Source organism: Panthera pardus, unplaced genomic scaffold (genome assembly GCF_024362965.1).
Source record: "Panthera pardus isolate Hobbes unplaced genomic scaffold, ASM2436296v1 HiC_scaffold_22, whole genome shotgun sequence".
In the NCBI taxonomy this organism is placed as follows: Eukaryota; Metazoa; Chordata; class Mammalia; order Carnivora; family Felidae; genus Panthera; species Panthera pardus.
Window position 1 is genome coordinate 48,490,382 of NW_026526788.1, and position 21,263 is coordinate 48,511,644.

The window sequence follows — 21,263 nt, forward strand, 5'->3', positions numbered from 1 at the left end:
ATCGTTTGTTAGCGCTGACATAACAAACTACCTCAGACCAGGGGGCTTAAACAACAGAAATTTATTTTCTCACGATTCTGGAGGCTAGATTCTGAGATTAAGGGTTAGCATCTTCCGAGGTTTTCTTTCCCGGGCTCGTAGATGGCCATCTTCTTCCCCTGCCCTCACATGGTCTTTTTTCTGTGTGTATCTGTGTCCTATCTCTTCTTTGTATAAAGACACCCGTCATAGTGGACTAGGGCCCACACTAATGTCCTCATTTTACCTTAAATACCACTCTAGAAACCTTATCTCCAAATACAGCCACATTCTGAGGTACTGGGGGATAGGACTATAGCATGTGCATTTTGTGAGTACACAGTTCAGCCCTGGGAGCACCAAATCTGGAAGTATGGCACTAGTAAGTGGATCACCCCATATATGCCCACACCCCTGCTCTGACATCCAGTGCCCTTTTGAACATGACAGGAAGCTGCTGGGGGGCAGTGGCATATCTCCAGTCACTGGGAGAGCTAATGTTCCAACGGATCTACAAGCGTGATCATGACAGCATGCACGTCAGAGAGCTTTATGGAAAATTAAGAGAGAAATGAACCCAGAGGTCAGTTCGCTAAAACACCCCGTGACATCCCACTGACCTGGTCATTTCTCATGGACGGGACTCTGGTGTGGGAAGGATGAGATGGAGTCGTCCTTTAACCAACTAAAAATTTCCAACAGAGGACAAACGTGAGAGCTGATTTGGCCTCCCTCCTTCTCTGGACACCCCACAAGTTGCCCTGGTCCCACACAGAGATGCCCGCCGGGATGGGCAAGATGCTCAGAGAGGGACGCGTGGTGGGTGCACTGAGCCAGTGTGGGGTGACACGGCGCGTGTCAGTAGGGCCCAGAGCATTGTTGGATCCTAATTATTAGGGCCCAGAAATCAAGGCAGCCGTCGTGGTCTGTCCTCCAGTTGGAAGAACCCGGGAAGAACAGAGAGACAAAGACACTTGTGCCAAAAGGGAGCAAAGAGGCTACGTCCCTGTCTGGGGCTTCCCAGCAGGGGAGCAGCACAAGTCTGCAGAGCCACCACTGCACTGAGAGCCCCCACCCTATCCTTGGCGGTACCCCAGCTCCAGGCCATCTGATCAGGCATCTGAGAACTTACAGCCATCAGAGTGATGCCTATCCCTGATCACCTGCTCTGAGAAGTAGGCTCGTGGCAAAGGGAACCCCAGAAAACCTAGCCTTTCCCAGCTGTGGGATGCCAGCCAGGCCTTGTCAGGCTCCGACTCACCCCATCAGGGGCCCTGCGGTGGGATATCAGCTTGAAGGTCATGAAGCCCCCAAACTAGCCTGTGTTCTGCGAGAACCTGAACTTGCAAAGAAGATCCCTAATCCCTGGCCCAGCTCAAAAGGAAGAAAGGGCAGCCTGCGGGTGGGCCTCGGTCAGGGTCCTGCTGCGGAGCAGAGCCAGCAGGACGTAGGTCAGACGTTTACTGCAGAGAGTTGGTCAGACGTGGTCCATGCGGGGTGCCGCTCTGGCATCTGAGGCTGCAGCCGGGAGCATCAGGACAGGCAGATGGGGAGGGATGACAGACATGGAGTGTGGGAAGCAAAGACAACCGGGACCTCCTTGCAACAGTGCCAGACCCGCAAGGGTCAACCGGAGCCATTCGGATGCCTAGGCAGAGAGGCAGGGGCAGGAGATGCCGGAGGACGGGGGGAGTGCGGGCGGCTGCGGCACCCAGACCCGGTGGGCCGGCGCATGGGTGATGACAGCCTGCCCTGGCCTGAAGCAGGCAATCTGCTCCCTCGAGGCAGCCTCCCATGTCTCATGCCAAGTGCACTCCGTGCTCACTTAGAGCAATTCGGAGCAGAGAACTCTGAGGAACAACGTTCCAGCTTCACTAAAGTGACACGAGACGAATCCACCCGACAAAAATACATCATCAGTCTAGATAGTGATCATTTCTTCTAGGAGGACAGAGTCCCGGAGCTCTGGGACAGAACTGTAGGGCATTCAAGTGCCCTTTTAAAATGGGACCCAGGGCCCGGGAAGGCTCCATGGAGGTGATATCTGAAGTGAGGTGACCCCCTGAATGTGCGGGCTCAGATGCAGGTGGCCCAGGAGACAGGTCTTAGGGTGAGTCACAGACATCAGCACAGAACAGGAGCCAGGGGCGGGCAGAAGCAGCTCAGAGAGGTCAGGGATGCAGAGATGAGCCTTCTGCTTCCTCCCGCAGGGCAAATAACCAGACGTAAAAAATGTTTCACAGGCCGTGCAGTTTCCTACTCCCTTGTGTGAAATTAAAGTCTTCAGACTGGAATCACGGTATCTTTTTTTAAGATCATGTTTCAGATGGTCCATTTTAGGTCTTGAACTCCCCCTGATACCTTACTTTATTTTTCCCCAATTTTTTACTACACTAAGTAAATATTAAAACACAAATGGAGCTCAGATCTCCTTTCATTATTCATCAAGTGTAGCTGCCTTAAAACTTGAAGGGATTATCTTTTGCCTGCAGCCCAAATAAGGTTGACCTCCCTTTCTTTGTCTTCTCTCCCTTTCTACCTCTTTCCTTCCCTCACTCCTTTTTATCAGTCCTTCCTTAATTTTTCATTTTTTTTATGGCTTCATAAACGAAAACCCCCCAAAAATATCTTCCCAGTAAAGGACATGTAACAAAAGTAAAGCAGCAGACACATTGTCATTCAACTATGACAACCATGACAAGAAAAAATGTTTTCTGAGCTTTATGTCCCCCTGCCCAGTGCTGTCCACATACATCTTCTGTTGTACCTGGTGCTCTCAGCAAAGGGTCTAATTTTGTACTTTGCTTTATTCACTGGATAATGTCATAAAGATGTTTTCCACTCTGCCAAATTGGCTTGCCTGTTATCATTCGCAACAAGCTTGTGGTTCTCAAGGAATGATAGGAACCACTGGTGTTGGGAGTTGTGGAAGAAGGTGCCTTAGCCTGATCATGATCCAGAGAGCCGCCCTTCTGGTCCTTGTGCACAGTGATGGCCAGGTCCAGGAGAATTCCTTTGCCATTCAGGAACCTACCTCTTAGTGTGCCTGAGGTGAGAGAAAACTTGAGGAATTTTCTCTAAAGGGGTACAGGGCAGGGAGAGTGGTGGCCGATGTGCTCCTGGGTGTTTCCCTAATCACATCTCATCACCCCTACCAGAGGCATGTGACTCCCCTAGGCCCCTCAAACACTTCCCCAGAACAGTTCACCAGGACCTGCAAGGTGAAAAAGAGGTTTTTGTATTCCTCATAAGGAAGACCTTGAGAGAGATTCATGCACAAAGGAAGGAAAGCAAAATGGTATTTTGTATTAAATTTTGCACATAAAACCCAAAACTATAGTTTTGTAACATGTCCTTTTAAAATGCTAAATTTGGAGCAAAAAGGACAGGTGACATACAGAAATCAAAAAGTAAAATGACAGATACAAATCCAACTATATTGAGCACTTGGGGGGCTAGTCCTACGGGACAAGATGGAGTTCCTGCAGGTCCTGAAACGCGGGCTGGAGCAGCTCAGCAGCCACGGTGGCCTCTGCGGCTATCTATGAGTTTTCTTCAGGGCAAATGATGTGAGGGTTGGTACATTAGTGGGGGAAGACAAATATGGAAACAAATACTATGAGGACAACAGGCAATTTTTTGGTCGTCACCGATGGGTTATATATACAACTGAAATGAATGGCAAGAACACGTTTTGGGATGTGGATGGAAGCATGGTCCCCCCTGAATGGCATCGTTGGCTTCACTCTATGACTGATGATCCTCCAACAACAAAACCACCTACTGCTCATAAATTCATCTGGACAAACCATAAGTTCAATGTGAGTGGCACTCCAGAACAATATGTACCTTATTCTACCACTAGAAAGAAGATTCAAGAGTGGGTCCCACCTTCAACACCTTACAAGTAAAGACGATGGAAAATAATTTAAACATGTATAATATGGGGCTCTTCATGTAATTGCACTTTTACTGATTAAAATTGTTTGATTAAAAAAAATCCAACTATATCAACAATATTAAATATGAATGGCTTAAACAATCCAATCAAAATACAGAGAATATCAGATTGGATAAAAATAAAACAGTTATATGCTGTATATCAGAGATATACTTTAGATTCAAAAATATGAATGGGCTGAAAGTAAAAGGGTAGAAAATACGTACCATGCGAACAACAACCATAAGAAAGCTGGAGTGACTATATTGATATCAGACAAAATAGACTTTAAGACACAAAATGTTACTTTAAAAAAAAGAGGGACATGTTATAATTAGTAGGAGATTAATCTATTAGGAAGACATACTAATTATCAACATGTGTTCACCTAACAACAGAGCCCCAAACTGCATGGAGTAAAGTTCATAGAAGTGGAGGGAGATATAGACAATTCAAACATAATAATTGGACTCGGTTATATCCCACTTTCAATATGGATAGAATGACTAGGCAGAAAGAAGATCAACAAGGGAACAGAGAACTTGAATAACACTATGAAATGCAAAACTTTCATGAGTGAAAGGAACTTCTTAGTGCTTAAGAGAAGAAAAGTACATTTCTAAGGGTGGCATGGAGGAAGGTGGGGGGGGGGTGCTAGATGGGGGTTGGGAGACCTAACCTTGAGTCCTGTCAGGACAAACTAGATGGCTTAAAGCCATTTACTGGAAGCCTCTGAGCCTTAGCTTCCTCACACATTAAATGAGGGGAGAATGCACCATTCACAGAGCTTTGTGGGGATTTCTAAGACAAAAACCATTAAGGAAATTACTTCCTAGGCTGCAGAGTGCTCTCGAAATGCAAAATAAGTTGATCATGGCCTGTCTACCCTAGGACCCATTCCAAACCTTTTCCCCTCTCTGTTTTATGGAGATGGAGCTTCAGAGCAGGTAGGTGTTGACCATTCTAGGCTGTGTTGCCTGGACTTTCGTTCTAGCTGATTTGTGGCAGGATTTGCCCACAGAGAGATCGTGGTAGAGAGAGTACAAGAAAGGGAGAAGCCAGGGTATTTCCCCATCACCACTTTGCCCACACCTAGGCGGTGTCTCCGGCAATCTTCAGCTAGATCTCCAGCTCCTTCCAGGCAAGTCAAGCTACCAGTTTCCCTATGACCATTGAGCTTGGACCCCAGTAGCAACAACTGCCCCCTTGGTTCCTCTAACCGAGGGGATTTATCGATCCCTTCAATGTCTCTGTGCTCTGCCTTGCAGCCACGTTATCACCTGGGTAACCAGATCCCTCTGTTTATAAATATATAGAGTGGCCTCTCTTCCCCTGGTTGATCCTTGGATGATTAATACGATTTTTACTTAAATTTTGTGTCTAATCTACACAGCACTCCTACGAAACTGAGGCAGCTCACACAGCATAATGCAGTGCTAGGAAGCTGGGGGGTATAATGGGAAGCCCACGTGCTTTACGATCCCCCACTGCTAAGTCAAATCCTACCAGGGCACCAGCCGGCCAGCCCCCTCCCTCCAATCTCCTGCAACAATTTACAACAAAACCAAAGCAACATGCAGACATGTGGGGGGGGTTTTGTCTGAGATTTTGGGGGGCATTCTTGGATTCTGAATGTGCTATACCACATGTTAGCAAAGCCTGAGTTTCCCTGAGCAGCTGTTTGGGTGCTCCTCAGCCCCCAGATGAACAAGGTGCCTACATCGGTTTTAATTACATGGCTGCACGCTTTCTCTTTACATACCAAGTGACCTCCAGGCACAGAGCCATGGGGACAAGTCATAGGGCACTGAATGTGTCCAATGTGACTAATGACTTGGGACACTTGAGAACATTTCTGCACTGTTTACATTAAAAGAACATGTATTTTATTTCATAACATAGAACTGACATTTGACATGTTGAGTCGATGCAAGTCACGAGTGCAGTCCCTGAATTATAGCAGACAAGTAATTAGTCCCTAGAGGCCTATTGCTCCAACAATTTTCATTTATCTTCTTTCAGATGACAATGTGGGGTTTTCTTTCCTTAAATCTTAGTACCCACACATAGCCCCACCCCCACTGCATCCTTTCCCACACGCACGCCCAACACTTGTCCACCTCCAGACCCAGCGAGACCACACAACAATAACCCACCTCACCACAGGGCTTCAGGTCTGATGGCCCTGCTGCCCCTGAAATCCTCACAGGGTCAATTTTTCCTGAAGTGGCAACTTGATGCTATTTACTGATAATGCTGACTCCATTTCACGTTCTGGCTTCCTGTAGTGTTGTCACTGATCATCCAAATACTTCAACTTCGGTATAGAAGAGAATGACATTTTCCCCAGACCAGACTGCAGTGCAGAGGCCAGTCTCAGAACCACAAGTACAGCAGTACAGCTTTTCTATTCATGTAAAAAGGAAGCCAACTTTTCCTGGATCTGGTTGTAAAAGCTCAAGGCACCACCGATGGGGACAGGGAGGTACCTTGGTGATTCAAAGAACAGGGGCCACTCTCGTTTCCAATCTAACCAACGAGTTCTACTTTGTTAATGGGCTTAGGTTTACATTACTGATAAATATGACAGAAACATTAAAAGCCCAAGAATGTGATTGTCTTTTTAAGTCTTAGAGACATTAAAATGGAATAAGGTAAACATTTGCAAATTTTTTAAGATTTGCGTTTGCATTTATTGAGGAGGGCAAATATAGTCATTGACTTTGATTTTTCCATGCAATAAATTTACCAATTCAAACAAATTGAAGGCAAGGACATTTTAAATCAACTTAATTCTGCATTCAAGAGTATTTTAAGCATTTTAAGTATTTCCAAGTTCACACTGTAACTCAAACCAGGTTGGCAAAATGTTTCCTTTGTTAGAACAAAGAGGTCTTTAGTGGTGATTTGTGGATAGCTCCGGAGTTCTGTGCAGAAAGGAGTTGCTCACATTCTGAGCTGGTTTCTGACAGACAGAAACAGGGAGAGCTTAACACTGGAGCTGACATTTTCACAGGAGCAACAAGAAGGTCATCCCCAAAAAGGAGGGTGGCATTCAAACAAACATGGAAGCAGAAAGGTGGATGGATTCAGAGGATGGGATTTCTGACTTGGTGAGCATACAGAGGGAAAGTGGAGCTGAAACGAGAAGGAAGTTGGGGTCAGGCCCTTTCCTTATGGTCACCTTGATTTTATTAGGAACGCCTTCAAGAAAGGAACCATGTAGGTAAACTATTTAATAAGCACTATTTTGACCTGTGCCCATTCCTAGAGCTCAATTTTCTTTTCCCCGTGGAAGCTATGGGACACGTGGTGTGCACATCTGGGTCGACACAGGCAGAGAAATTGGATCTGGACTTCAGACCCAAGAACACCCAAGCTGGGGTCCCAGGTTGGGTGTTGAACCCTACAAGTGGTTCTGGGGCAGCCTGAAACATGCTGAGGGCAGAGCTGGTGAGAGAAAAGGTGCCCAGAAGTGGGCGATGGGTAACTGCATGGATGTGTCCAGGTGGGTGGTGGCCTGAGCTGGGACTAGCTCTCAGAATAGAAGGAGTTGTCTTCTGAGGCAAGAGAGTCAGCCCTTCAAAGGGCTTCAAAGGCCTCACAGGCTGCTGAGGGACCAGAGTGACAAGGCAGAGAGATGAGGATAAAGTCTTTGACTTCACAATCACTGACCCCCCAAGGCCCCTGCTGGAAGCTGTCACGGTAGCTAGGAGCCACGGGGAGGTAGGGCTCTCATTGGGACACCCATCCGCTGACTGAGGCTGCTCCCAGAAGGGCAGCAAGCCTGGCCAGGCTGGGAAACTCAAGTGCTTAAAATCTCAGCTCTCCTCTACCTTCCAAGACAGTCTCCCCCCATGGAAATAAGCCTCGGGACATTTTGCTTGTTCTCTTACTATGAGTTTCACCAAGAAGAGATAGAAAGGAACCCTTCCCCCACCCCCTCCCATAGAACTCCCAGACTCACGGAACTGTACCCACACTCTCCAATTTGTAACTTGTAAAAGCAGCCTTATGGCGAGTATTAGCCACACCGCTAGGAAACACTGCGTGTTGTAAAGAGAAAGCCACTCATCAGACCCTGTTATCACAACCATTCCCTTTGATTCCACCTCAAATTCCAAACATAGCTTAGCCTCTGTGGTCACATGAAATATATGGCAGTGCGTGTGCATAAGTGTGGGTGTGGGGTGCAGTCTTTCATTGCATTATTTCTTCAGATCTTAAGAGGGGATTTAAAAGCTGCCATTCAAAATATAGGCCTGGATATCAAGATGTGATGCTCACCTGGATGTTTTTGGCCTCCAAGGATTTAAAGGACTCCCAAGATACATCACTTCTTGCAGCCAACCTTGAGTTGGGCTTCCCCCATCAATATTTAGCTTTATCTTCATAAATTACCTCCCTCACAACACAATATTCCTGTGCATTCATCGCTCTGTTTGTCTCCCATAAATCAACTGCAGGCCTGTTTAATTATCCCTCAGCAATTTTAAACAACCAACATTTTTAATGAGGCAGAGAACGCATAAGGCCAGCAAATAGAGTTTTAAGGGTCCATTGTGGGTCACTCTGTGTATATTTTTCAAAGTCAGGCATTCCTGAGATAAGTCACATATTACCCAGATCTCAAGGCTTGGCCAATGTCCTTTCCCACTGTGTGACCAGTGAGACCCTCGGCCATCAGCAGGCTGCTTTTTGTCAATGGCCTTGAAGTGTGTCAGTTACTATAAACACACATGATGAATGAGTGTTATGGTTATGAGAGGAATTCAGTCACCTTGGTTCAGGCTGTGAATGTGGCAGAGCTAAGGATAGCTTAACTGAAGGGTTATGCCTGCCACCAGAGCCCATGCTCTTGGCGTTTGAGTGCCATTAACGTTAAGACTTTTTTCTGAAATCCACAAATGTCTGCATCTGGTTTTAAAGTCAATGTGATGTCTCAGAGAAATAGTCCCCAGTCCCCTCTCACATATAGGAAACATCCTCATGACTCTTTTAGAAGGTGAGCCTAGCTTCGCTGGCTCTGCCTCAGTGAGGGAAAACCCTCACCTGTTGGCCCCAATCTGCCATGCCAGCAGGACGTTCTCAGGTGAGTGTCTCCAGTTGGTCCTGTACCCCAATATGTATGGCTGGGAGGATATTGTTCAGCCAGGTCCCGGGTGACGGCCGTGTTTGTGCAATGGTGATGTCCCGGGTCCAATCTGGGAACCATGCACAGGCCCAAGGGCCAATGCTTGCAGCTGAATGGTCAGCCCATAATCTAGGGAATGGACAAGACTGGGTGGGGGGAAAGAGGTAAAAAAGAAGTGGCAATTGAGTACCAGACCTGGGAGAAGAAAGGCACAAAGGAACAAACAGATGCTTGAGGCCCTTTCTGGAAATTTTTTTTTTTTTAAAGGACATTCTTATGACCATAGAAATGGGAGCAATTTCAAGAGGACAAACGTATATTCTGCCCTAGCAGACCCTTACCAACACTGCTGCCTTCCCTCCACCTTTCCTTCTTTCCCAATTCTACCTGTGCCCAGACCCCATGCTGACCCCTGTATATGAAACATCTCAATTAAACTTCAAAACAATCCTGTTTGACAGATGAGGGAACCAATGTATTGAGGGCTCCAACAACATGCTCAAAGGCACCCTGCCCTTCGAAGAGCTAGATTTAGACCCCAATCCAGCCCTGTTCCAGACCCCAGCTTTGTTGCACCCAAGGCACACTGGCCCCTGTTCTGGAGTGAAGGACATGAGATCCTTCAGACCATGTCTCTGTGTTTGCCTCAGCCAGCCCCTCTGAACTTGAACCTCAATAGGTTCTTTTCTAATTAAGGAGAGTGTTACCAGAGTGGTTAAGAACACGGCTCTAAAATCAAATGCAGTCAGTTAGGGTCTCAGCTACAGGACCTGGGAAAAGGCATCCAAGCATTCTGTGTCTCAGGTGAGTCATCTTCGGGGTGGGAATTATGGCAGAACCTAGCCCAGAGGGGTTGTAAGATCACTTAGGCAAAGCACTTAGAAGAGAAGCTGGCTCACAACAAGCATTCTAAAAATTGACTGTTATCAGTAATTACTCCTTCATGTCCACTCGGTCCTATTTCTTCCTCCAGTTCTCCAAGAGAACTGCAAAGAGCTTGGGCTCTCTGTCCATTTACAGCAGTTACTGATTATGTCACAGCTGTTTACCCATGGCCCAAGGATACTGGGACAAGTTAGAAGCCTGCACAGGAATCCAGGAAATTGTTATTTTGATCTTTAATGTGAGTTTTCTTGCCAAGCTAAGTAACCTTTGCAGGCCCTGCAATATGTTAACATTTAGAGGAAGAGTTTATGAACTGCTCTAATCCATTTTTAGTAAGGCCCATTACCTCCAAATACAGAGTCAAGGTTCCAATTAAAGCTCTCCATTAGAGAATGAAAGTTATTTGCCAAACCAGGAGAAAACACAGTTTCTCATAGTTCTAAAGTTTATCTTCCCCAAAAATGGCTATCTCCTCATAGCCCTCACAGGCAAGCAATCAACTTTTTCAAAGTTTCAGAGCATCGACTATGAAATGGAGAGCTTTCTGGAAGCCTGGACAAGGCAGCACCTCCTCCCTAAGGGATCTCAGGTGATAAATGGGGTACACACTCACATACTCAAATAGTCACTCTAGTATTCTAACATCTGAAGCCAAGGTATGCCCAAAATTTTTGGAGGGAAAAAAAAAATCCTAATTTCTTTGGTCTCGAAGCTCACAGAAGGCAGGCTGCTTAGGGAGAGTTTCGACTAAGATTTCAGGTTTTTTACAGTTTTGCTGCATAACAAAGACAGAGAAACATTGCAGGCCAAGTAAATGGATGTGCAAAGACACAGCGGTTGAAAATAGCGTGAGTGCTTGGTGATGCTGAGGCGCGGTGAGCCTGTGTCCCAGAGATAGCAGGCTGGGGTGCAGAGATAATGCTGGAAACGTTTCCTGAATCCCTGTTGTAGGGTTCAGTTCATTCTGACAAGTGTGTTTCACTTGTACCAATTCTCTGTAAAACCTCCTGTCCCTGCATTTCAGGCTTTAGAATCGTATAGGGAGCCACAGAGCAAGCAGGGCACAATGCCTCCCCTGGACACCAAGCTGCCTGGCCATGGGCTACATTCATGCTTCTAGTGGCTGTGGTGATGCTACCCACATTGGTAGTGCTGGCTTTAGGAGAATGTTGGGGTATCGTTGATTGCTCTTTCTTGGTCTCCTTGATTTTATATTCATTCCTGACTGCAAAATGTGTCCTGAAGCCCCTTGCTAATCAGGCAGGCATGAGTCCCCTAATCAATGGGACCAGTAATCTTTGTTAAGGAGTAAACTCTTTTCCCAGATTCCCCGACCTCCTCAAAGTTCTAGGATGATAGGAATTCCTAAGAAGCTCAGGTTTCCATGGCAGTCTAGGACACAGCGGTACAGCTCCTTCTTCAGAGGCCCACAGGCCCAGTAGACTGTCCGGAAAAGTGGAACAAAGACCCTTTTCCTCTAGTCTTCCTAATAGAGAAACTATTCGTGGTAGCCGACTGCCATCCTCTGCACAGGATAAAGAGAACCAGAATAAAATACAAACAGGGCTCAATTCTAAGACGCCTGAAGTCTACCCAGCAACATAGGGCACTACATTTTGAGATGGGAAATGGGAACCTAGGGGTCCCATCCATTGCAATGACCCTTGGCTTCTGGAAGTAGGGAGGGCTCCCCAGCCAGCTCAGTCAAGCAGTTGGGAGCCCTTAGGAACATTCTCAGCATCATCCTGTTGTGGGCTCCCCACAGGCCAGGTGGAAACCCAGAGCAGTGCACTGAGTTCTTTAGGCAGACCCCGCAGGCTGAGAATGAGGTCAGGAGATGCCTCACGATGACTGCTTTATGCTGCTCACTGTGTGTCTGTGCCCCAGGGGGAGGAGTTGAGGCTCTGTCAAGCTGTGTCACCCAGAGATAATTATGAGGCCACTCTGTGCCTCAGATGTTCCTATCTCCTGCATGAAAATAACACACCCTGAGCGATGCATTTGTGTCTTTGACAATTATTCATTGCAAACCCGTGGTACCTCTCTCTCACCCCGCTCAGCCTCCCTCTCTAACCACAGACTTAGAAAAAGAGCCAGGATCCTACAGGGATCAGGGCCCCAACAAAGTCCCATCCCAGCTCTAATAGGGCACAGTCCAAATCAGCTACTGTTTCATTTCCAGTCAGAGTGGGAGGCCCAAAGTGGCCCTGAGCAAAGCCCTAGCCCGAGCACACAGCCACAGTGAGTTTGGCACGATGTGGGAGAAGTTGAACACCTGAAACCTATCTTTCTGGGATGACTCCCAACTCTCTGAGCACTTTTAATGAACATCAAATTCCTTCAGATGGTGTCAAGGCTCCTCACGGCCATAACTCTAATGGCCAACCACTAGGCTCATCTTGGGGATTCCTTGTTTCCTACGGTTCAGACCCCAGGAGACCATTCTCTTGCCTCCTCCAGGCTTTTCTACATGATGTTCCTGACTCCTAGAATCCTTCTGCATCGGGTGCAGTGGTCACACCCTCAAGGGACAGCCCTCCAGTCTGGGTTAGGTGGCTGCCCCAAGGTTTTCTCCACTCACAATGCTGAATATAAAGGCCTGTAGCTATGACATTGCAAGCTCCTTGGGGATAGCTTCCTTGTTGTGCTTTTGATGCACTTTGTATGTGCTTAGCCAACATTAATGAGCAACAAACAGAGGAAATAATGGCCCTCTGGGATACGAAGGGCCCTTGGCCCTGGGTTCACTGTCCAGACTCCAGAGATTTCCTTCAACCTCCATTAGATAGATTCCAGTCTTCAGGGTTCAGGCATGGATTTACTGATGGTAACTGCATCCTGATTTAAAAAAAAAAAAAAAAAAAAAAAAAAAAGCCACTATGGTACAGTGCAATGCAAAGAACACCCGAATGGTACCCCAAAGACCTCATTACTATTAATGAGTCATGCGACCATTAGAAAGTCACTTGACCTTTGTGAACCTCTATCCCATCCTCTGCGTAAAGGGATCATTATACATTGCTTTTAGGAAAATGCCCAGTACGCACCTAGAAAGAATGGACTTTGTCCAAACACTTTACATCAGCCGGCACTGAAGCCTCCAAGGGTCTACACCTGCCAGGGCAAAGACACAACTCAGCCTTGTCTTGTTGACACAGCTAAAATCAGAATATCACAATCCTCCCAGTCTATCCCCAAATGGGTTCCAACTTGGTGCTAATGGGCCTAGATGATGATATGTTTGGGGGTATGTCAATGGCAGTATTTTATTTGAAGGTACTGGACTGAGGCACTTCTCCTTTGGGGGCCTGGGGTGAAGGTACTTTACGTTTTGACTGATCCTGTACTAAACCTCATTTCCTGGCATTCACTCTTTTCTCAGGGACTGCGGAGTGAAACGTTCTTCAGTTAGATAGATGTAATGCATTGTCGCAGACGTCTGACAGATGAAAAACCACCTCATATGGGTTGAATTGTGTCCCCAAAAAGATATGTCAAAGTTCTACCTCTAACACATATGAATGTAACCTTATTTGGAAATAGGGTCTTTGCAGATCTAATCAAATTAAGATGAGGTCATTAAGGTGGGTCCTAATCCAATGATTGGTATCCTGATAAGAAAAGGAAAAGGGATGCAGACAGGGAGGGCATGTCACTTTACTATGGAGACAGAGATTAGAATTATGCTACCATAAACCCAGAATACCTGGGGCTGCCACGAGCTGGAAAAATCGGGCCAAGATCTTCCCCTAAAGACTTTGAAAGAGAGCACGGTTATAAAAACACCTTGATTTTTGACTTCTGGCCTATAAAAGAGTCAATTTCTATTGCTTTAAGCAACCCACATTGTAGGACATTGTTATGACAGCCTTAGGAAACTAACACAGTCACTTATAGGCACAGAGAATGCTCAGCTCTTTCCATGCCTGGGCTTCTGCTCTGTTTGACAGAGTGGGCCAGCCCTGCTTAAACTCCCCTGCCCTCCGAGGCAGGGCCCTGTCCACTATCTCCCCCCACCCCTCGCCACCCCCAGCACTTTCTCTGCCATGTCCCTTCTCCTCCACGTCCTGCTCTGATATGGTATCTCCCCTCAGTTCAGGAAAGCTGGTCATCAAGAGCAGGGTCCAACTGGGGGATGTTGTCCATGCAAATCTCTGAGAAGGACAGTAGGAAAGACAGAACATCACCCCAGAATATAGATGCTCTGAGAAGCCGCAGTCTTCCATAGCAGGACTCAGAAGCATAGAAGACGCAAGAGCTGCATTACCCTGCCTTGGGCTGGAGAAGCAGCAAAGCCAGTGCTGGTTCCTTTTGTGTTGGGTACAACGCCCCACCTTCTTCTTGCCTTACCTCAGGACTGATTGTCGCATGCTGTGAGCTCTGAGGCAAGGTGCTCCTTTTCTGTCCTAGATTATTAGCCCTTTCTGACAGCCACTGTATATTTACATACACCTCTTGACTACTTGGCCCAGTCATCACTGAGGAAGCTGGAAACAGTTTGTGGGGTCTCGAAGGTAGCATTTGTCAGTTCCTCGGTAGCTCCCCCTGTGTGGAAGGTCATCAACACCAGGAAGTTAACAGATCAAACAAAGGCTCCGAATAGTCTTCATGGAATGACATTATTTAGAGTTTAGACACTCGGTTCAGAGGAGATTTCTCTAGACCCTCAGTCAGAATGTTTTCACTGTAATTGTCCACAGTTCTGACAAGCTCCTGATCAGCTGTGAATCTGAAACTCAGAAAGCATAAAAGAGGGTAACTACAGACACACAGGCGACCAAAAGAAAAAGAAATGGCTGACTGTCAGAGGTAAGGGGAGAAGTGAAAAGCTACAAAATTCAAGCTAAAAAGTTCTGAGGCCATATAATGTAGGAGAAAAAACTCGTAACATTCAATAGTGGAACTGTGTTATAATGGCTTTTGAAAGATAAAGAAGAGGGCAGAGTATGATCCATCTTCAGTGCATAAAATGTATGGAGATAGAGGACACACAAAATGGCAGCATGAGGGGTTTGGTAAACCCTCTCCTCTGCAAAACAACCATTGTAACTGGAGAAAGTTATATGAAACAATTATTTAAAGTCTCTGGGGATTTTCCTAAGGGCATACAATGGAAAAATACTTGTTCACGAAAATTTGTGAAATCTCAGTAAGAACAGTGAGAATTTGTGCCATGTGAGCCACGACCAGCTCTCGTCCCCACCCTCAGCTCAGTATAATGGTAGCTCTACTCCAGGTGGGTGTGGCCAAGAAAATGGGGCTCCTTCACCTCAAGATCGCAGTCTAGGGTTACAGTTTCACCCCAGAATGAGAAAGTTGTCAGCAAATTGTATTCCCTCCCTAGCTCCCTTCCACAGGAGCTCTGATCCAGGCAGGCATGCCCACTGGGGCCCCATTCCCCCACTGAGTCCTCACTTACAGGGCCAAGCGTACAGGACCATGATCACCTTGCCTCAGATGACTTTTAGGGGAGAGGCCCAATTCCAGGAGGAACGAGAGGATAAGTCCTCTTGCTCATGGAGCAAGGCTGTCTCTCAAGGAGACACAGTTTAGTGTCTGGTTTAGTGACACAGGGCTTCTGTCCAGTGGGGGAAGAGGTTTTAAGAAAATAGAGGTCCTCAATTCTCCCTAAAGGAATTGACTTCATTGATAGCATAGTTTAGGAAGAACATGCCTTAAGGACACCGTTAATACACAATGGAGATCTTGATGGTAAGTAAGAAAAGGCTGGGGGCTCCATGATGGGAGTAGCAGCAAGCAAGATGTTGTACCAGCTAGAAGTTTAACAAAGAGAACCAGGAAAAGAGACAGCCAAGAAGAGCCCTTCTGGGGTCAGAGTGAGACTCAAAGACTGGGAATACCCCACCCCTGGAAAACAACATGATTAAAACTGGATCAGACCATAGAACAATTTATACCAAAGTATTGTCAAACAATACCAAGATACTGTCAAAACATTAGAGCCAACAGCTAGCAATTAGTAGAAGCTAGCTTCTAGACGAGACACCAGTAAAGGCAGACCAGACAGGAACTTAACAGGAATATCAGGAAAAGAGAGATTTAAGGATGCCCAAATAAACTACAGACAGACACTTCTGGTGATCAGGGAGACTGTGCACATTCCCAAGAAAGAAAAGTCTTCTCGAACATGGTGCTTGGACAATTGGATATCCAACGCAAAAGAAAAAAAAACTGGAACCCCACTTCACCCCATATTAAAAAAATCAACTCAAAATGGTCAGAAACTTAAATGTAAAAGTTCAAACTATAAAACTCTCAGAAGCAAACTTAGGAGTGGATCCTTATAACCTTGGACTAGGCAATGGTATCTTTGATATGACACCAAAGCACAAGTAACTAAAGATAAAATAGACCTTTGGACTTCATCAGCCTTAAAAACCTCTGTGCTTCAAAACACATGAACAAAATCATGAAAAGACCACGCCAGAATGAATGAAAATGTTTGCAAATCATATATTTGATAAGGGACTTACATCCAGAATATAAGATGCGCTCTTGCAAATCAATAATAGAAGATTAAAAAAGCCGATTAAAAATGGGCAAAGGATTTGAATAGACGCTTCTCCAGTGAAGACGTACAAATGGCCGATAAGCACATGAAAAACTGCTCAACATGATTACTCACTAGGGAAATGCAAATCAAAACAACAATGTGATACTGCTTCACACCAACTAGAACAACTATAATCAAAGACAGTTACAAGTATTGACTAGGAAGGAGAGAAAACGGAGCTCTCGTACGTTGGTGACAAAGTAAAATGAGGCAGCGGGCTTTGAAAAACATTTTGGCGGTTCCTCAAACACTTAAACATAGAGTTACCATATGCTCCAGCAACACTACTCCTAGGTATATACTGAAAAGTAATGAAAGCATGTGTCCTCCCAAAAACTCGTACAGGAATGTGAATAGCCGCAATGTTCACAGCAGTCAAAATGTGGAAACGACTCCAGTGTCCGTTAACTGCTAAATGAATACGTAAAATGGGATACAGATACAACATGGAATACTATTTAGCAATAAACGGGAAGGAAGTATTGATGGACGCTACAAAGCAAATGGACCTTAAATATGTATATGCTAAGAGACCATATAACCTATGATTAATTTAGATGAATTGTCCAGAAGAGGCAACTCAGAAAGTAGTTTAGTGGTGTACAATTCTTGGTGCTTAGGGGGGATTGGGAATGAGGGCTAATGGGTAGAATTTCCTTGGGGAATGACAAAAACGTTCTAGAACTAGACTGTGTTGATGCTTGCATAAATCTATGGATATACTAAATCCTTAAATACATATTCAAATGGGTGAAGTGTATGTGGTCTGTATCTCAATAAAGCCGTTAAAAAATAAAGACGCGGAGATGTGTATTCGCTTTTCAAGAGATTTGAACTAAAAGAATAAAGAAGAATTCGTTCTCTAGCTTTTTAGGAAATCTGGCTTCAGAAAGTAGAACTCCCCGCGGGGCAGCAGGAATGAACGAACGGATACAGAGTACGAAGCAGCACAGATACGGGGCTCGAGTAGCTGGGTTCAAATCTCAGATCTAGGGCTTGCCACTATTTTCTCTTAAGTAAGTGACTTAATTTTGCTGAGCCTTTCTTTAGAGAAATCAGGGTCTATTTCATTGAATTGGTGGAAGTATTAAAGTAAGCCCCGTGTCTAAAAGGCTTAGCATAACACCTGATAAATGGTAGTGTTTGATAGCTAATAACTATTCAATAGTGTCATTGTTACTATCATTATCATTAGTTACAGGAACCAAATGGGAACGTATAAAACCTTTAAGCACCCAATGGCCATGTATATGCGGCAATCATCCGGTTACATGCTTTTATTTCATACTGAGGAACGTCACCTTGGATTACTGGGCAGAGCTGGCTGCCATTTATTAACCTCTCAATAGCTACAGATTCTTATTAAAAAGAACATCTGACTCCACTCCCCCCAAAGCGTTATTAGGAAACTATGAGAAAACACATTGGGATCTGCTCCTACTCTTGTCCTCCACGGAGGGTGTTGGTAGCCAAAGGCCACCTGTGCATCCAGTCGAAATTAGCAGTTGGATTCTGGCAGCTGATGGGGTAAGTACGACTCTTCCAAGTGCTTGTCTGATCCTTGAATATCGGGGTAAGGGAATCTGCTGTTTCCCCACTGAGAATGTGGGAATGGAAAGAGGCTCAGGGATTTGAACAAGAGAGGCCGGTGGGAACCAGTGTCTCACCGCCCGCCTTGTCATGCAGATCCCTCAGTCCTTCTCAGCACGGTCAAGGAACAACTCCTAGAACTGACAGCCATGAGAAATTCTGTTAATATTTTTCCCTCTAAGAGGAAGTTTCTCAAGCAGCAAACCAGGCCCAGCACCGTATCTTAAATAATTCTGCCATTACCTAAAGCGGCCCGTCTGTAGGTGGCACACAGGGCACACCTTGGAGGTGACCGTGATGTTGCTGCCTTTGACCCGAGGCAGGCACGCCTTCACACTGCTTGTGTATTTGATTGCAACCGCCACGCACTTAATCGCGCCTGCTCCTAACTGATGGGGTGGTGTGAACCATCGGGGGCCCTTGCAGAGGGGTCACACTGCTGGACATGGGAGGGCTGCAATTACTTGTCGGGGTAAATGCACGGGGTGGGGAGGGTTAGGTCAGCCAGAGTTGATTTCCTGGGGTTGGGACTCACCCAGCACCCCACTAAGGAGGAAGGCAGAAACTTTCCCTTTAGCTTTAGCTACGAAGAGCTGAAAAGTTTCTCAAGAAGGATGTGTCCTTTGAGATTGTGAGAATAATTTCTTCCCAACTGCATGTGTCTGGGGATTTGAGACCGGGAGATAGAGGACCCCTGGGCAGGAAGAGTGCTGTTCGTCTCCCCCGTGCAGAGACAAACACACTTAAGGGAGGTGATGAGTGACGGGCACTTTCTTGCTAACAGATGGCCTCCAGTTAGGACACTTGGTATGTTTTTACCTGATGGTCTTCTTGGCGTGGGTCAGGGACAGATTCTGGGAGTTCACACACACATGCGCGCGCACACACACACACACACGGGACGTGATTCTTCGGGTTGACTAATTTATTTTTACATTAGGATTTGCCTGCTGGACTAGGTTAAACTGTCTGTCACCTTTACGACTAGGACTGGGGGCTGAAGTCTCAAGAGTGAGGGGTTAACCTGACTGTGATCTTTCACTCAGATCACGTCCCTGTACAAACACATGCCCTCTCCCCCACCCTCAGATTCACAAATCACAGAGCATGAAGGTCATCATTCAACCCCTTCATCTCCCAGTTAACAAAACTTCAGTCCAGAGAAGGGAAGCATCTCGCCCGCAGCTATAATGTAGTTGGTGGCAAGGTCGCAAACAGACCCCGGGTCTCCTGCCTTCAACCCATCCGCTTCCCGATATGCCCCTCTGTCCCCCATGCACATCTGCTACCTGGCATCCTGACAGTGAAAAGAGTGCTCGTGGCAGCTTAATTAGCCATAAATACTCTCTTAATAAACCCACTCTGTTATGGGCTGTTTCTGTTAGAAGGGATTATTATTGCCACAACATAAATTTCCTGCAAAAGATATGGTCGGGTCACACAATGTAGCCTATTATGAGAACCAGAGTAATAAAACAGCCAGATAATTTATGTGTCTCTCTGGGTTCCTTGTGCTTATCTCAAAGAAAAGAGCCAAGATGTTGAGACAAATGGAGAAGTAAATATGTGTGGCTGGAAATAGTCTGTGCAATTTGTTCAGTGCCATTTTCGCAAAGGCACTTTTAAGATGAAGGCCTGAGCGGCTAACAATGAGCACGATTTCACTGAGAAGTGACTGGCCGTTCTCCGTCCTCACTGAGGACAAAGGGAATGGGATTAAACCACAACAGAAATCATTTTTGCCTCATAATGAGGCAGCATCACAAGTCTGTGAAGGGTTTGGGGCCCAAAGACATTTTTGGGTCCATGGTGAGTTGGGTGGCCCTCCTTCTGTGCTTGATCGACAGCGCATTCCCCGCCGCAGCACGAAGGCTGGGGAATGCTGTGGGATCCCTCCCCACAAGGACATTTACCCTGGCAGACAAGGGGATCTAAGGAACAAGAAGGCAGCCACCAGCCCCAATGCGGTCACTGTCCTGAGCCCGACTTCTCACCCAGCTGCTGCTGCTGCTCAGGTATGTTCCAAGACTGTGAGTTAGTTAGTCTCAGGTCCAGGACTCCCCACCTGCCTTTGTGACAGAGCAGAGGGCCTATGAAGGCCAGGCTCCTGAGGCGGCTTGACGTCCCCTGCCAGACAGACGTGGACAAGTATACATCTCTCACCAGACACCTCAGGCCCAAATCACTGTGACTCTTGGAAAAAAAAGAAAAGAAAAGAAAAGAAAAGAAAAGAAAAGAGGAAAGGAAAGGAAAGGAAAGAAAAGAAAAGAAAAGAAAAGAAAAGAAAAGAAAAGAAAAGAAAAGAAAAGAAAAGAAAAGAAAGAAAAAGATTCTCTTCCTAAAGAGAATGCTCCAAGGTGCTGTATTTACCACAGTTCAACCAGAACTTTCTTGATAAACTGGGCTTTGCTGACAAATCGAACTTCTGATTATCCACAGAGTTTGGGGTGGGCAGTACAGCTCAAGGAGAATACTCCCCAGCTTCCCCCACCCAGGGACATCCCCCACACCCCCACACCGGGGGGCACCAGGACTGGCAGGGCATGGGTTGGTGAGACCATGCCGGCTCCTGCTGTGACATGACACTCATGTTTATCTTTCTTTTAATTTACATTTAAGTTTGTGATGGTACATAGCAGGATAAATAGAAAGGTAATTTGCTCTCACGAAGAATGGAACTAAGTTCCTGCTCTCTCCTGGTCCAATGCAAAAACAGTTACTCCCCCTGGAAGGGGGACTCTGGGACGTGGGAAGAGGAATCAGTGCAACACCACCCTCTGAACACACACCTCTGTTGGGCAGCACTTTGGTGGATTCATACTCTTGTTAGCATATGGTTGCCAGCTAGACTTCCTACAAAATACTCATTTTCAAAGACGTAGGATCGCCTGCACTGTGTCACACAGAATTAACCTTCCGTGCACTGTGAGATCCCCTGGTGCCCCAGGAGCAGCTCTAGGCCTCCAGCTTTTAAGTTTTATTGGACTGTTTGCTTAGAAGTTCCATGTATAGAAGACAATAGAATGTTTCACTCTGAAGGGATCCCAGGAAGAAACACTCCCTATTTAGCAGGAAAGGGTCAAGACCTCACCCTGTATTGATTAGGTAAAATGCATGCAAGC

At 46.1% G+C, this 21,263-nt stretch overlaps 1 pseudogene; it reads left to right on the forward strand.

The window, feature by feature from the left end:
• Positions 1-3,466: 3,466 nt before the first annotated feature.
• On the forward strand, positions 3,467-4,018 carry LOC109264598 (NADH dehydrogenase [ubiquinone] 1 alpha subcomplex subunit 12-like; annotated as a pseudogene).
• Positions 4,019-21,263: the final 17,245 nt, after the last annotated feature.